The sequence below is a fragment of the Aquarana catesbeiana genome, linkage group LG06, assembly GCF_042186555.1.
Source record: "Aquarana catesbeiana isolate 2022-GZ linkage group LG06, ASM4218655v1, whole genome shotgun sequence".
Classification (NCBI taxonomy): Eukaryota; Metazoa; Chordata; class Amphibia; order Anura; family Ranidae; genus Aquarana; species Aquarana catesbeiana.
The window spans coordinates 414,611,927-414,628,506 of record NC_133329.1 but is presented as its reverse complement, the minus strand read 5'-3'; the positions used below and the strand labels follow the sequence as shown (position 1 = coordinate 414,628,506).

General features: G+C 46.5%; 1 pseudogene; it reads right to left on the bottom strand.

Moving 5' to 3' along the window:
- LOC141147321 (protein mono-ADP-ribosyltransferase PARP14-like) overlaps positions 1-16,580 on the bottom strand; it is a 148,552-nt pseudogene that overhangs the window by 113,842 nt on the left and 18,130 nt on the right.

The window sequence follows — 16,580 nt, the reverse complement described above, 5'->3', positions numbered from 1 at the left end:
ATGCTTGATCCAGGGGGAAGCAGTAGGGATGAGCTTCGAGTTCGAGTCGAACTCATGTTTGACTCGAACATCGGCTGTTTTTAGTTCGCCGAACAGCGAACAATTTGGGGTGTTCGTGGCAAATTCGAAAGCCGCGGAACACCCTTTAAAAGTCTATGGGAGAAATCAAAAGTGATAATTTTAAAGGTTTATATGCATGGTATTGTCATAAAAAGTGTTTGGGGACCCGGGTCCTGCCCCAGGGGACATGTATCAATACAAAGAAAAGTTTTAAAAACGGCCGTTTTTTGGGGAGCAGTGATTTTAATAATGCTTAAAGTCAAACAATAAAAGTGTAATATTCCTTTAAATTTCGTACCTGGGGGGTGTCTATAGTATGCCTGTAAAGGGGCGCATGTTTCCAGTGTTTAGAACAGTCTGACAGAACAATCTAAAACTACTTGCGGCTATTAATGAATTGCCGGTCCATCAATATACATAAAAGTTCATTGATAAAAACGGCGTGGGAATTCCCCACAGGGGAACCCTGAACCAAAATTAAAAAAAAACTGGAGTGGGGGTCCCCCTAAATTCCATACCAGGCCCTTCAGGTCTGGTATGAATATTAAGGGGAAACCCGCACCAAAATTTATAAAAATATTGGCGTGGGGTCCCCCAAAAATCCATACCAGACCCTGAGCACGCAACCTGGCAGGCCGCAGGAAAAGAGGGGGGGCAAGAGAGCACCCCCCCTCCTGAACTGTACCAGGCCACATGCCCTCAACATTGGGAGGGTGCTTTGGGGTAGCCCCCCAAAACACCTTGCTTTGGGGTAGCCCCCCAAAACACCTTGTCCCCATGTTGATGAGAACAAGGGCCTCATCCCCACAACCCTTGGCCGGTGGTTGTGGGGTTCTGCGGGCAGGGGGTCTTATCGGAATCTGGAAGCCCCCTTTAACAAGGGAACCCCCAGATCACGCCCCCCCCCCCATGTGAAATGGTAAGGGGGTACTTACCCCTACCATTTCACAAAAAAACTGTCAAATATGTTAAAAATGACAAGAGACAGTTTTTTTCCATCTTCTATCTTCTTTCTTCTATCTTCCTTCAGTTTCTTCCTCCATCTTCTTCTTCCTCCGATCCTCTTCTTCTTTCTCCAGTGTTCTCGTCCGGCATCTCCCTCAGCGGCATCTTCTTCTCTTCATCTTCTTCTCTTCATCTTCTTCTCTTCATCTTCTTCTCTTCATCTTCTTCTCGGGCTGCTCCGCATCCATGATTGGATGGAAGGCTCCCGCTGTGTGACGCTTCTCTCTTCATCATTTTCTCTTCATCTTCTTGTCTTCATCTTCTTCTCTTCATCTTCTTTTCGGGCCGCTCCGCATCCATGATGGCATGGAGGGAGGCTCCTGCTGTGTGACGCTTCTCGTCTTCTGACTGTTCTTATATATATTCCCCTCTGACGTCACGGGGAATGCCGTTAAATAAGAACAGTCAGAAGAGGAGAAGCGTCACACAGTGGGAGCCTCCCTCCATGCCATCATGGATGCGGAGCTGCCCGAAAAGAAGATGAAGACAAGAAGATGAAGAGAAAAAGATGAAGAGAAGATAAAGAGAAGAAGATGCCGCAGAGGGAGATGCCAGACGAGAACACCGGAGAAAGAAGCAGAGGATCGGAGGAAGAAGAAGATGGAGGAAGAAACCGAAGGAAGATAGAAGAAAGAAGATGGAAAAAAGAAGACTTTAAATAAAGGAATTGTCAAAAACTGTCTCTTGTCATTTTTAACATTTTTGACAGTTTTCTTGTGAAATGGTAGGGGTACTTTTGTACCCCCTTACCATTTCACACAGGGGGGGGCAGACCCCTACAACCACCGGGCAAGGGTTATGGAGATGAGGCCCTTCTCCTCATCAACATGGGGACAAGGTGTTTTGGGGGCTACCCCAAAGCACCCTCCCAATGTTGAGGGCATGTGGCCTGGTACAGTTCAGGAGGGGGGGTGCTCTCTCGTCCCCCCCTCTTTTCCTGTGGCCTGCCAGGTTGCATGCTCGGATAAGGGTCTGGTATGGATTTTTGGGGGGACCCCACGCCAATTTATTTTTTAATTTTGGTGCCGGGTTCCCCTTAAAATCCATACCAGACCTGAAGGGTCTGGTATGAATTTTGAGGTGGACCCCTACATCATTTTTTTTTTTAATTTTAGCGCGGGGTTCCCCTTAATATCCATACCAGACCTGAAGGGCCTGGTATGGAATTTAGGGGGACCCCCACGCCAGTTTTTTTTTAAATTTTGGTTTGGGGTTCCCATGCAGTTTTTATCAGTGAACTTTTATGTGTATTGTCGGACCAGCAATTCATTAATAGCCGCGAGTAGTTTTAAATGACTTGTTTTCCTTTGAAATGTCATTTTGCTGTCAGACTGTTCTAAACACGGGAAACATGCGCCCCTTTACAGGCATACTATAGACACCCCCCAGGTACGAAATTTAAAGGAATATTATACTTTTATTGTTTCACTTTAAGCATTATTAAAATCACTACTCCCGAAAAAACGGCCATTTTTAAAACTTTTTTTTGCATTGATACATGTCAACTGGGGCAGGAACCAGGTCCCCAAACCCTTTTTAGGACAATACCATGCAAATTAGCCTTTAAAATGAGCACTTTTGATTTTGAACGTTCGAGTCCCATAGACTTTAATGGGGTTCTAATGTTCGTGCGAAGTTTTGGTTTGTTCGCAAGTTCTGGTGCGAACCGAACCGGGGGGTGTTCGGCTCATCCCTAGTAAGCAGTCTCTGCATCATGTTTTTGATATACCAGCTATATTTTAAGAAACAATGTTTTGTGTTCATTTTTGATATTATGATGTTCTTTTATATTTTCCTACAGTCTTTTTGCTCCCTCTATATTTCTTCTGAAGAAGCGGGTGACCATGAAACATGTGGAGGTCTATGGCCTGCGCTTGTCCATCTCTCTTGGATTGATTTCCCAGGTGAAGGGATTCTTACCTTGGGGGTGTAGTGACCATTTAGAGGTTTATAAAAACAAGCTTAGTAAACAAGCCTATATTTTGTATGTTTATATATGTTGTTTTTATATGTGTACATGGTTTTCCTAATGATTTTATATAATAGAATACTGATGATTTTTAAATCCCTTTTTGTAGTGTCTCATGACAGTACAGAGAAAATCCTACTTCCCCAATTGTTTCCACAATGTTTAACATTTTATTTCAGCAGTTACTATTTTGGTGACTTATGTACTCCATAAAGAGCTGCTGACTATATCTTGTATGCATGTTTCATAATAAAAAATAAAAATTATTTGACTATATCTTCCATCAATAAATACATGTAGCACCCTATAGTGTGCTATTAGTGTCAGAGTAGGTAAAACATATTTCGACTCTTGCTTAAACCCTGTGAGTCTTAATCTGAGTCAGGGTTATCAGAGTTCAGGTCTGGGTGACTCATACAGGCAGCTCTCTGGTGCCTCCCCCCAATTATAGAAAGTTTGGGAACATTCTGGAAGCTGGAGGGCGAAAGCTAGGGGGCATGTCCTGCATGTTTAAAGAAGAAGTCCAGCCTGAGCTTGTTTGGTTGGGCTTCTCCTAAGGGTCACAGGAGTGCAATTCGTTTTGCACTCCTGTGACCTGTTTTTAGCAGAGTGGTCTGAAATCAGCTCTGTGCTGACACCACTGGAATCAGTCCGGGAATGGTGTCATCCTGACAATAAAGTCTGGATCTGCCATGTGCCCGGACTGATGGCTGTCTCAGCCTCTCAGTGAGCCGCTGAGAGGCAGAGACGGCCGCTTCCTGCTGACATCTCAGCGCTCTAATGAGCGAGGAGGAACAGAGAGGAGAGCTGCTGAATGACATGCAGCAGCTCTCCTCTCGGGGATCTGTGAGAACCGCGCCATCGGCAGTTCTCAATGGCTTGGTTCTCAGTGCAGAGGCAGCGGGGAACAGAGGCAGCATCCAACTAGGTAAGTATAAATGGGCAAAAAAGCAAAACCCATGCTTCTCTTTTAAGGGACCTTGGCCAATCCCCAGGGTCCGACAGGGGACTAAGACAACACTTAAATATGGTTTAGCCATGCCAGCAAGGGAGTTGGGTGGAAGATGGAGATGCAGTGCTGAGGAAACTGTCAGTGGCCCTCAAGGGACCCCTGCCAGGGAGGGACTCTACCTCAGGCTGGGGCTCGGGTGGCTGGTCTGGTAGGATCCCACCACAGGTGAAGTTGGAAGGAAGCTTTCCTGAGAGGCAGCAGGAGCAAGGAGAGGACAGTGTGGGTACTACAGCATTGCGCAGGAACCTACAAGTGGAGAGGCCTCCACATGTAGCGGGTCTCCCTGGCAGGTAGCAGTGTGCTTATATCTTCCCTACCTTGCCCTGGGAGATCTCCAGAGGGTCAGTCAGGTAGACAGGTAAGGAGAAGCAGCCAGGTGGGTTGGTGGAAAAGCAGCCAGGTGGGCTAGCATTTCCTGCGGTGGTATAGCTGGGAATAGTGTCTACATGGGAGCTGGAGTTACTCCAGGATGCAGTTCACAACACATTGTGCTACTTTCTAAGGGTCTGAGAGTTTCTAGCCTGGAAGTGGTTGTTGCTGATCTACCAGAAATCATATTGTTTTACTTTCTAAGGGTCTGAGAGTTCCTGGCCTGGAAGGGGCTGTTCTAACAGAGACTGTTAGCTACTAAAGAGGGATCCATCAAAGCTGTGCAGACCAATGAGGAGGAATCGATTGGAGTTGTACAAGAGAAAAGAGAATGATCAATCAAAGCTGTAAACAGGGAGCAAGTTGTCCCTGGTTTTGTTACTGTTGAGATGGGCATCCCAATATTCCCATCCAAGTTATTACCCCCTAATAACAACACAAAACAAACTCAAGGACTGTTCACTGTGTCTGGATGAAAGCAGAAGTTGTTGTGTGCCTGGTTGTGCAGCAATGGGGAACTCTGTCATCTGCAACCCCTACGGGGGTAGTGCTACATACATTTCAGCAGTAGTGAGTTTCTGAAGTAAAAAAAACAAAACGTTTTTTGGAATCTGTTGGTCAACAATGAATATTACATAATAGATGATTTGACTAATAAACAGATTGACATTGCCATCAATCCCAGGATTGGGCTGCTAATGCTCAAACTGGAGCATTGTTTGAACACTCTGATGTTGACCAAAATTGGATCTATCCCGCTTTGATGTTCCACTTGGGAAAATGCCAAACAATTTAAAGGTGTTTTTAAGAGGCACCAACCAACAAGCACTTCCAACGTATGAAGGTCTGCTCTCTACCCACTCTATGAACGCACCAGCTGTGTCCCGAAAAGTGATCAGTGCAGATCTTTCCTCCGGTATCATCATCATTTCTTCTACTCTTCCTCCTCCCTGTTTTGGGTTCTCAAAGAAAGCTGCCAAATGCATCTCAGATGTGTTATCCGGTATATTCTCCACCCTGACACTTCGGGATTCTTCCAGGGGCTTCGCTGTCAGCTTGTTGTGAGCCACTCTGAGGTTACTGGAGAACATTCTGATGAATCTCTGAATATCTGGAGAACAATAACAGGACATTTTTCACAATTTAATGGCATAAGTACAACTGTGTAAAAACCTTACTGACTAAGGGAACACACAGCCTGCATGCTGAATGGCTTATGAGTGAACTTGGTGAACATGGAGCCAGTGTGTTCCCTGATCCCAGCATGTAGGCAGGTGCAGTCTGTTTTTTCCAATGTAGGTGGCAATTGACCAGAGTGGTACTGCAGTTGGAGAGGAAGTCCGGGGAAACCTGGTTTCTCTATGGTTTCCTGTTCCCTTGAGTCAGCATTCTGGTTGGTTACACTGCATTCAGGTCACCTCTGGCTGCCCTCTTGTGTCAGCAGAGTCTTTATAAGTCCCTGCCCCCAGGTTTTGGTGTGCAATTGCAAAGTGGTTAGAGAAGGGAAAGAGCACCTGTCTGTTAGGGAAAGTAATTAGCAGCAGGGAGGGGCTCCAGACAGGTAGGGACAGGCTAGGGACAGGCCATCCTTCATTGGAAGTCTCCCCATTGGGACCAGAGCGGCCAGGTTACATTCTGCCCTCTGAGATAGATGTTGTCGGTCTATCTTTACCCACTGAATCTCCATACTGCATAGAACTGTGAGTGACTCCTGATGTGGCATTCTCCCACTGGGCTGTCTGTAAGGTGAGCATTCTCTTCAATACACTTTTGGGGATTCCCAAAATTGGACTTTGTGTCATTACTGCCTCTGCACCATGCTGCACCTACCCACAAGCACCGCTCTCTTACTGTTCCTCGTTTGGACATATTACAAACAACATGCTGTTACGAAGGGTCATTAGCTAGTAGTAAATGATGGAGCTTGTAGGCCCATATTAGAACCTAACTCCAAGCTCAGTATCTAAACCAAAAACAAATCACAAAGACTGAACTCACCGATATCACATGTGAAGGTGACAACAGCAGATTCGATCTCTGGAATTATCTCCACATAGAAGTCCGTGTCCTCATCCTTCTCACTTATATTCTTCACCAGGAGGTTTAACGTCTCAGGAGCGTCACTGTCCTTGACATTCTCAATGAGAACCAGAGAGGAAGGGGAGACTTCATCATCTGGTGCGGCTGTAACACAGCAAAATATAATCCCGGGGAAAAATTTTTTAGAGTGATTATTTTAATCTACATCAGGATGAACAAAATTACTTAAAGAACATTCCAAGAGCTATCGGGAGAGATTGTGTTACTTTTTTTGAGTTGCTGAGTTCATTCACCAGGACAGGATGAGAGTTGGTGATCTCAGAGTTGAGCCATTGTTCCTTCTAATTGTGGAGGACCAACTGAAAAGAAAAGCATGATATATATACATAGAGGCCTTCTGGGAGGATAGAGCCGGAGATGCTCAGGCACATCCAATTGTTGGAAGATTCTGAGACAGATCCAAAATTTGTTTGATGGAATATATCTCCATCCCGGGACTGACCCTGAACACACTGGAGGTAATATATCTCCATCCCGGGACTGACCCTGAACACACTGGAGGTAATATATCTCCATCCCAGGACTGACCCTGAACACACTGGAGGGAATATATCTCCATCCCAGGACTGATCCTGAACACACTGGAGGTAATATATCTCCATCCTGGGACTGACCCTGAACACACTGGAGGTAATATATCTCCATCCCAGGACTGACCCTGAACACACTGGAGGGAATATATCTCCATCCCAGGACTGACCCTGAATACACTGGAGGGAATATATCTCCATCCCAGGACTGATCCTGAACACACTGGAGGTAATATATCTCCATCCCAGGACTGACCCTGAACACACTGGAGGTAATATATCTCCATCCCAGGACTGATCCTGAACACACTGGAGGTAATATATCTCCATCCCGGGACTGACCTTGAACACACTGGAGGTAATATATCTCCATCCCAGGACTGACCTTGAACACACTGGAGGTAATATATCTCCATCATAAGGCAAATGCAGAGAACTCGTTGGAGGGGTTATATCTCCCTAACAACATGGAAACTAGGGACGATGGAGAGGGGGAATGAGGAGAAATCTTCTCAATGAACCCTAGATTGTAGTTAAAATCAGACCGGGGTTCTAACCCTTCCCCCGGCTCCATCCAACTTTGAAAAACCTTTTTTTGACTTGACACTGTAACTAATTTTGCTTTGCAGGAATTCTTTGCAAATGTGAAATCTGTAAATTTGTTGCAAAATGAAGTATGGCAAAATCAGCAACTCCTCCCCAATGAAAGCACCCTGGCAGTCAGGGGAAGATGGCAGACCGGCCTCAGACACCTTATCCTCTCTCCCCTCCCCCACTCCCACCATTATGATCTATAGGACAAATATTTCTCTGAACATCCAATAAATGATTTCTTACCTTTGTCCTCGGCACGGGCGGCCTGTGAACCCTGAGAATAGAAGATAAACCGCTATGAGTCATTTCTAGAATTTCTGTTTAGTTTCATTATGACTAATAATTATAAATAATAATTCATTTCCACAACAAATATTTCAAGCCGAGACAACCAATGAGAACCAAGAATAGAAAATAGTTACTGCAAATAATAACGAGATACTGACTTTAGATTTCAGGCTAGGGCACTGCGTGAACGTCTACTGTTGCGTGGCTACTCCCCCACCAATCTTCGTAAAGCTTATAACAAAGCAGCGTCACGTTCTCGGACTTCTCTCCTCTTTAAGCATAAGGAACCTTCCCCTCCCAAGGACACTGTGAGGTTTGTTACGACTTACTCCACACACCATAATCTGCTTCGTAACATTTTAACCAAAAACTGGCACCTTTTGGCTGAGCATCATACGTTGGCCAAATATGTACGACCCACCCCAGAAGTGGTTTTCCGCCGGGCCCGGTCCTTGCGGGATAAACTGACCTCCAGTCATTACATTTCCAAAAAACCCCTGAGAACTGGACCAAACGGCACCTTTCAATGCGGGGATTGTCCCCGGTGCCCTTGGGTCCATGAGTGTAGACACTGTGTCCTACCCAACGGGGAGACCTTGGTCCCTCGCACCTTTGCTAATTGTGCCACCAAAGGGGTGATCTACTTAATGATCTGTAGATGCAAAGCATTTTATGTAGGAAAAACGATCCGAGAATTTAGACAAAGAATTGGTGACCATCTTTATGATTCGGAAAATGGGAAATTAACTACCATTGGCCGTCACATCGGTCTGTACCACAGATTTGACAATATGGTTGTCAAATTTTTGGTCCTTGAGGTGGTCCAGCCCAGCCCCAGGAGTGGCGATTGGGATCGCTCGGTTCTTCAGAAGGAGTCCCTGTGGATCGAGCGACTCAACGCCACCCTCCCACCCGGCCTCAATGAGGCAGTATCATATAAGGCATTTTTGTGAACTGTTTGGGTCCCTTCTCCCCCTCCCCCATCCCTTCCCCCCCCTCCCTTTTCCTTACCTTCCCACCCCACCCCTTCCTCCTACCTTCCCCCTCCCCCCCCTTTTTCCCCCCCTCCCTCCCCCCTTCCTTCCCCCTCCCCCCCCTTTTTCTCCCCCCCCCCAACCTTTACTTGGGATGGCTCCATGTTGTGTATATCTCAATATTTCAATTTTGATCTGTGACCACCCCTGATGCTGTTGGGACATTATTCAGTCCTGGGTGACATTGTAATCATCATTATTATTGTACAATACATTTATTTTGCTTTATTTTTGTAAATTGTTGTTATCACTTATGTTTAATCAATTGCTGTACAAGGACAATCTCTCCTCTCCCACTCCCTTCGCCCCCCCCCCTTCTTCCCCCTGTCCCTTTCGCCTTTCCTTATCTCCCCCCCTTCCCCTTCCCCTCCCCCCTCCTCAGGTGTTGTTCAGTGGCTTGCAGGATTCATGTTCTTTCCCCAGCGGCGGACACATGTTTGCCCTGGAAGCCCTTCTCTGGCTGCTTGTGTCTCCTCGTCTGGGAACGCGATTCCCTTTGACTGGAGCGCGCGCATGCGCAGGAGCACAACAAGGTGCACCTGCGCTGTGCGGGCAAACTGACCCAGTGACGTCAGAGGCCGCTCACGTGAGCGTGCCCTGACTTTCGGGTTGGGGAGCTCAAATGGCGGCCACTCCGGCCGCTATTCGAGCCTGACAGCCTCCTGACGCAGAGCTGTGCCCGGTATCGTTCCCTAACAGGTCAGTTTATTATTCTCCTCCTATTGACTGCCACATCTTGGTTTATTGTATACTGCTCTCTATACACCCTAACCTTTGCTCATTTTCCCCATGTTACTATTATATTTACCTAGTACACTGGTCTATCTTCAACATTAGGTTGAAATTGATACTGCCCTGTGTCTTTTTTCCCTTGTAGCCTTGGTTGGGCTTTATCATTATTATGTCTACTGCCTGTCCTTTACTTTTTATTTTTTACATATATCCCAGCAGTTGTGCTGGCCATTAGATTTGTTTGTGCAATACTTTCTGTCCTAAATTCCAATTATTATCTTTTCCCTATATATATTGGCAGTTTATTTAGACACTTACAATTCTATTCCTAGTTGGATCGGCTTTAATGTGACATGCTCACTAGCCTGCTAATTCGGGTGTCTGAAGCAGTACCTTTGATGGCCTTATATGACCTCCCCTATTTACGTTGTTTATAAGTGGAACTTCTGCAACCAATCTAGCTCATGCGTCTTACAATATCCAATGTATAGCTGGTGAGTGTTAGTGCCCGTCACCTCCAGTGTGTAGCCTTCGCTTTTAATAATCACTTCGAGCCCCTAGTACCCCCCTTTTTTGGTGGTGGTCTGTTATGTCCTTTCATTTCCTGTCCCCCCCTCCTCCCCCCCCCTTCTCTTGCCCTAAACCCCCCCTCCCCCCTTCCCCTTCCTTCTTTCCCTTTCCCCCCTCCCCTCATCTCTTTGGATTTTGGCCTTATCCTTCTATACCATCACTGAAGGTTCTTTGTAATCTTATGGCTTTGGCACACCCCTCTAGGATTCCACCGACACCTAGATGTTTATAGTTTGTTTAATTATACTCTTATCTACTAGAGGCTGTCTGTCTTCCCCTGTGTCCGCCGCGGGGGGACTTTTATTGGGTCCTGCATACTTACGGAAACCGCCTGAGTGGGTGAGCTTGTCCTTATTTTTTCTCCACTTGTACGATGTAATTGATTATTTTTATAAATAATGCAGCTGCAATGACTTTTTGTATTTGCTTGTATATGTTAAAACTATGTCATGTCATGTTCTAGATATGCTTCTCCTGAGGAAGCGGTGTTTAACCGCGAAACCGGTCGAGACTTAAAGCTTCACATACACCTTTCATCCAAATGTTGCGGAATCCACCTGTTTTGTCTTGTGTGGTATTTCCCTTTTATGATGATATAGAGTGATGTTGTTTATAATTGCAATTGTGATTGTAACTGTAATTTTATTCTGTTTTGATTAAAATTTATATTTTATAAGATTTTTTAACTCATCCTTATACCAACTACGATACACCTATATTTGAGTACCGGAATAGTCCCACTTTTTTCCAATTACTGGGGGGGGTCAGGACAGGAGTCGTCAGTAGCAGCAACTGCGACTGCGTCCTCACCCTCTCATTTTCCTCAATTACTGCAAATAACACGTATGATAGATTAGTAAACTAAGTCTATAATTTAAAGAGGACCATAGAAAATCTCTGCCCCTTTCTCCAACAAAATTGCTTTAGAAAGTCATCTGTAAACAAACCATTCCCCTCCAAACAGAAAACTTACCTTGGCTCCGGTCTCTGACACATTCTGGAGATACGGGGGACTTCATCGCACCCCCCGGCATATCTATAAGCTCAGAGCCCTGTGAGAATGCACTCCAACCTATTGTAGGAGCCCATTCCTGCTGGATTTAAAGCTCCTGCGCTTCCAAACAGCACAGCCATCTCACATGTCCCTCCAGGAGACATCAGAGGGCGGGGCCAGGGTAAGTATTTGGGGGGGGGGGTTGGTATGTTTACAAATGGCTTTGCAAAGCTACAGTATTTGTGTTGAAGGGCAGGGGGTTAGCAAGAAAGCAAATTTTTCATTTGGAGAGTCCACTTTAAGGCCGGGCTCACACCTATGCAAATTGGATGCCGGTTCTCTATGGTGCCGGTTCGCATATCTCCGCAGCAGGTCCGGTGCCTTTTGCAGGAAAAACGTGTGCCTTTTTTGGTCCATTTCAGGTCCGTATTTATAGCCCACAATTTGGGCTGAAATTGGACCTGAAACAGTGAACCAGGACGCACCGGACCCCTGCTGTGCGACGAATCTGTCTTAGGTGTGAACCCAGCCAAAAGCTCTGATTCCCAACTTTCAGACCCCTCAGACCCCAGTAGTCAGTAGTGGAAGAATTGATTTGTAAATGGACTGTAATCTCAGTAATCTCTAGGGGTCTATACACAGCCCATACACCACGTAGGGGGCCCAGGTGTCCGTAGGGCACCGGACGGGGATCGCTTCTCTAGGCACCTTCCCCGCATGTCCTCTGAGGACCGGCGCCACAATGAAGCACTCTGTGACAGCTGCCGGCTGCTTACACAACAGCACACCTAGCTGATGGAGCCTAGGCTCCTCCTCCATTCTGACCAGGGGCAGACCGAGGGCCCAGGGTAAGTGGAAGGCGGGGGGGTATATTTGCCACTGTGGGGACAGCAGCAATGCTATTGCTTCTAAATACATACACTGCGTTTGTATATATTTTAGAATCTCCAAAGCTGCTCTCCCCCCCCCCCCTCCGTTTCCTGCACTGTAAGATCTCTGACTCAACTCTGGCCCCCACTTCCTCTGATTACCAGTTACTGCTGGCTGCTGCTCACACTACAGGGAGGAGGTGAGCTGAGTTTTTTTGAGCAAAGTCTCCTTGGATGAAAAGCTGCCAAAGTTTCTGTTAGAGGATTTGTTAAAATAAATCCTTACCCATTCTGCCACTGTCATACCCTCCACACTCCTCTCCTCTACATACTGCAGGGATTACACTGGACTGGATGTGGGCTGTACTGAGGGTGCAGAAGGGATAGAAGGACTACAGAGGGAGGACACTGCGAGAGAGGACTGACATAGAGTGGAGATGAGACTGGAGAAGGATGACGTGGGATGGAGGAGGATATGGGATGGAGGGGAAGGAGGACATGGGTTGGATAAGGAGGACATGTAATGGAGGAGGAGGAGGACATGGGATATTGGAGAAGGACATGGGATGGAGGACAAGGGATGGCAAAGGTGGGATTGCAGAAGGAAGAGGACATGGGATGGAGGAGATGGAACTTGAGGAGGAGTACATGGGATGGAGGAGATGGAACTGGAGGAGGAGGAGGACATGGAATGGAGGAGATGGAACTGGAGGAGGAGGACCTGGGATGGCAAAGATGGGACTGCAGAAGGTGGAGGATGTGGTCTGGAGAAGGAAGAGGGCATAGGATGGGGAGATGGGACTGGAGAGGAAAGAGGACATGGGGTGGGGGAGATGGGACTGGAAGAGGAGCGCATAGGATGGAGAAGGAGGAGCACATGGGATGGAGAATATGGGAGTGGAGGAGGAAGAGGATATGGAATGGAGGATATATTCGGTTGTATGAGTATTCAAATAAAAGTGGGTGCACTGAAGGACTTGGTGGGATGGCCAGTGGGTGGATTTGGTGGGACAGCCAGTGGGCGGGCCTTGAGGAATGTTTGTGGTCAGACCCAGAGGGGCAGAAGGGCCCCAAAGAGTCTGACCTTCTGTAGTCCTCTGTAACATTGATATATTGAATACTATGTGTGGTGGCCCCTTGGAGATGTCAGGGGCCACATTTAAAGCCCCCCATACATCATTAATTGACCACCACTGATTTAAAGTGTATGCAAACCCTAAAAATGATGTTTTATTTGCTCCTTTTGGTCTGTTATACCCCATTGGAGGTGTTTGTTATAGCTGTCTTCTTTCCCACAAAATCAATCAGCAGACATATAAGTTATACATCACATTTACAACCAAATATATTCTGAGTTAATATTTTCCAGGGTTCCTCTTTAATGGAGAGGGGGGCTTCCAGTGCCGCTAATCACAGGGGATCAATACTGATTGGACAGATTTATCTATCTGATTAATCACCCCATCCCCCCTTCTCAAGAGCAGGAGGTGATGGTTTCTGCAGACACACATGGGTTTACTTGTAGCAAATGTTGGAATGGGGTGACTGTGGCCCCGTGCACAGGGGCCACTTGAGATAATTGCAGATTCATTGAAAATGTGTTTTATGATAATTAGACATAAAATTCAATAACCCCGATGTGGAGATCATCTCTGGTGGTTTTACTTACAGTGGCCGTTCCTGGTGTATCCCCCGCTGTGTCCGGTCTCTCAGTATCCGGCAGTGAGACATTCAGAGGTATTTCTTCCCCATTGGGAAGTTTCAGCAGATGGCGTCCTTTCTGGAGGACTCGATCCCGAGCTGGAAGACAAGGAGAACCATGATGAGGGTTTTCTATGCACAAAAAAGGCTGATGGCGCTCTCACAGATACATCCGCACAAAATAGCGACAGTAAAAAAAATATTATAATATAAATATTAACAAAATGTCCATTCAACACAGAAAAAGGACGGATATGGATTGGGGCGGAGGACCAAAATTTATTTTTTTTTTAAATGGTGTGGGGTCCCCCCTAAAATCCAAGGAACCCCATACCAAAATGTAAAAAAAATAACGGCTTGAGGCCCCTCAAAATCCATACCAGACCCTTATCCGAGCATGCAGCCTGGCAGGCCATGAAGGGGGGGGGGCAAGTGAGTGCCCCCCTCCTGAACCATACCAGGCCACCAAAATGTCAAGAATAAATTAAGACAAGAGCCAGTTTTTGACAACTCCTTTATTAAAAAAAATAAAAAAGAAATGTCTCCTGATGTAAATTAATTTTCAATCACACCGCCTGCTGCACCACCAGACCTAAAAAAAAAGAAAAGAAATGCTGCGCCCAGGTGACAGTTCTTAAATAGGTAAGGGGTGGGGCCATCCAGTGATGTCACCAGGTGGCCCGGGCCCTTGTGACGTCACCGAGCCAGCATGCACTGGTCAGTGACATCACATGGAGGCGGGGCCACGAGGTTACGTCATTGGGTTGCCCCGCCCCTTACTGAACCGTCAGATGGAGGAGCAGGAATTCGACGGTCAACCTCCCTCGTGGGTGGAACGTTTTTTATTCTTCTTTTTCTGGGTGCGGCGGGTGTCGTGATTGACAATGGAACTACATCGGGCGACATTGTTTGTTAAAATGTATTTACTTTTTTTAATGAAGGAATTGTCAAAAAACGGCTTTTTTCTTTTTTGGGGTAAATGAGTAGGGGTACCCCCTACTCATTCACATGGTGGGGCAGGATCTGGGGGCCCGCTTGTTAAAGTGAGCTTCCAGATTACAATAAGACTGCAGACCCTCGACAACCAGACCCCGACAACCACTGCCCAGGGTTGTCGGAAAGAGGCCCCTGTCCTCATGGGGACAAGGTGCTCGCCCCAAAGTACCCCCCCATGTTGAGGGCATGCGGCCTGGTATGGTTCGGGGGGGGGGGGGCGCTCGCTTGTCTCCCCCTTTCCCGACCAGGCTACTTGCTCAGATAAGGGTCTGGTATGGATTTTGGGGAGGACCCCACATCGTTTTTTTTTTTATTTTGCCGTTGGGGTTCCCCTTAAAATCCATACCAAACCTAAGGGCCTGATATGGACTGGGGGGGGGGACCCCTACGCCTTTTTTTTTTTGTATTGCCACTTTGCCAGCAGTTGCTTGGAATTCCGAGTCAATTTAAATGTCATTTTTTTCTTTATATACACAGTATCTCACGAAAGAGAGTACACCCCTCAGTCGCATTTGTGTAAATCTTTTCTTCTATCTTTTCATGTGACAACACTGAAGAAATGACACTTGTCTACAATGTAAAGTAGTGAGTGTACAGCTTGTATAACAGTGTAAATTTGCTGTCCCCTCAAAATAACTCAACACACAGCCATTAATGTCTAAACCGCTGGCAACAAAGGTCAGTACACCCCTAAGTGAAAATGTCCAAATTGGGCCCAATTAGCCATTTTCCCTCCCTGGTGTCATGTGACTCGTTAGTGTTACAAGGTCTCAGGTGTGAATCGGGAGCAGGTGTGTTAAATTTGGTGTTATCGCTCTCACCCTCTCATACTCCTCCTCTCGGCCAATTGGGTTGACCCACTTCCTGAATGGCCGGGAAGAGAAGCAGGAAGACAATAGTGAATATTATTTTGCTATTGTCACACAACTGGGTGGGCTCAGGGTGCAGTTCTCTGTGCCCTGAGCCCACTCTTTTTTAAAGCCTATTAGAGCCTCAGGATCTAATCATGTGCTTCTAAAAGAAAAGAAAAAAAAATCCCCATTGGAATCCATGCGTCCGGCGGCCCGGAATGTAGATTAGGGGCAGGATGCATGGATAGGGCGGAGGCACCCCTGCGCCCCTAATGGATGGGCCACCACTGGCCTTGAGTCTCATTTCAGGGTGACACTAATGTACTAACCAAAATTTTACATTGTTTATCTATTGAAGTGCATACCCAAGGTGTCAGTGGTGCTGAGGTCTTTGAAAGAACAGAGGACAACCAGCCGCTCCTCCGGGGGTAGTGCTACACACAGTTGGAGGGCAGTTACGGTATGGTCCTGTTCACCTGAATGGGTCAGGCTCAGCTGGTAACACTTTGGGTGATTGAAGAGGAGCGCCCGATGTCCAAAAAGTGGAAGGTCTCACTTGATGAATTTTATAGTTATTTATTGAAGATAAAAGTAAACTAGCAGAGCCAACGCGTTTCAGGGGAATTGCCTCCCCCTTCTTCAGGGCTGTATTTCTTGGAGAGTGGTTAAACATTTAGAGGGTTATATTTGATCAGCAGCTCTGCAGTAGCCAGCCTTGTGAAGCAGAGACAGCCAGTTGATCAGCTGCTGATCGAATATATCTCAAAATGTAACCACTCTCCAAGAAATACAGCCCTGAGGAAGGCGGAAGGCTATTCCCCTGAAACATGTTGGCCCTACTAGTTTACTTTTATCTCTAATAAATATCTATAAAATTCAGCAAGTGAGAGCTTCCTCTTTTTGGAT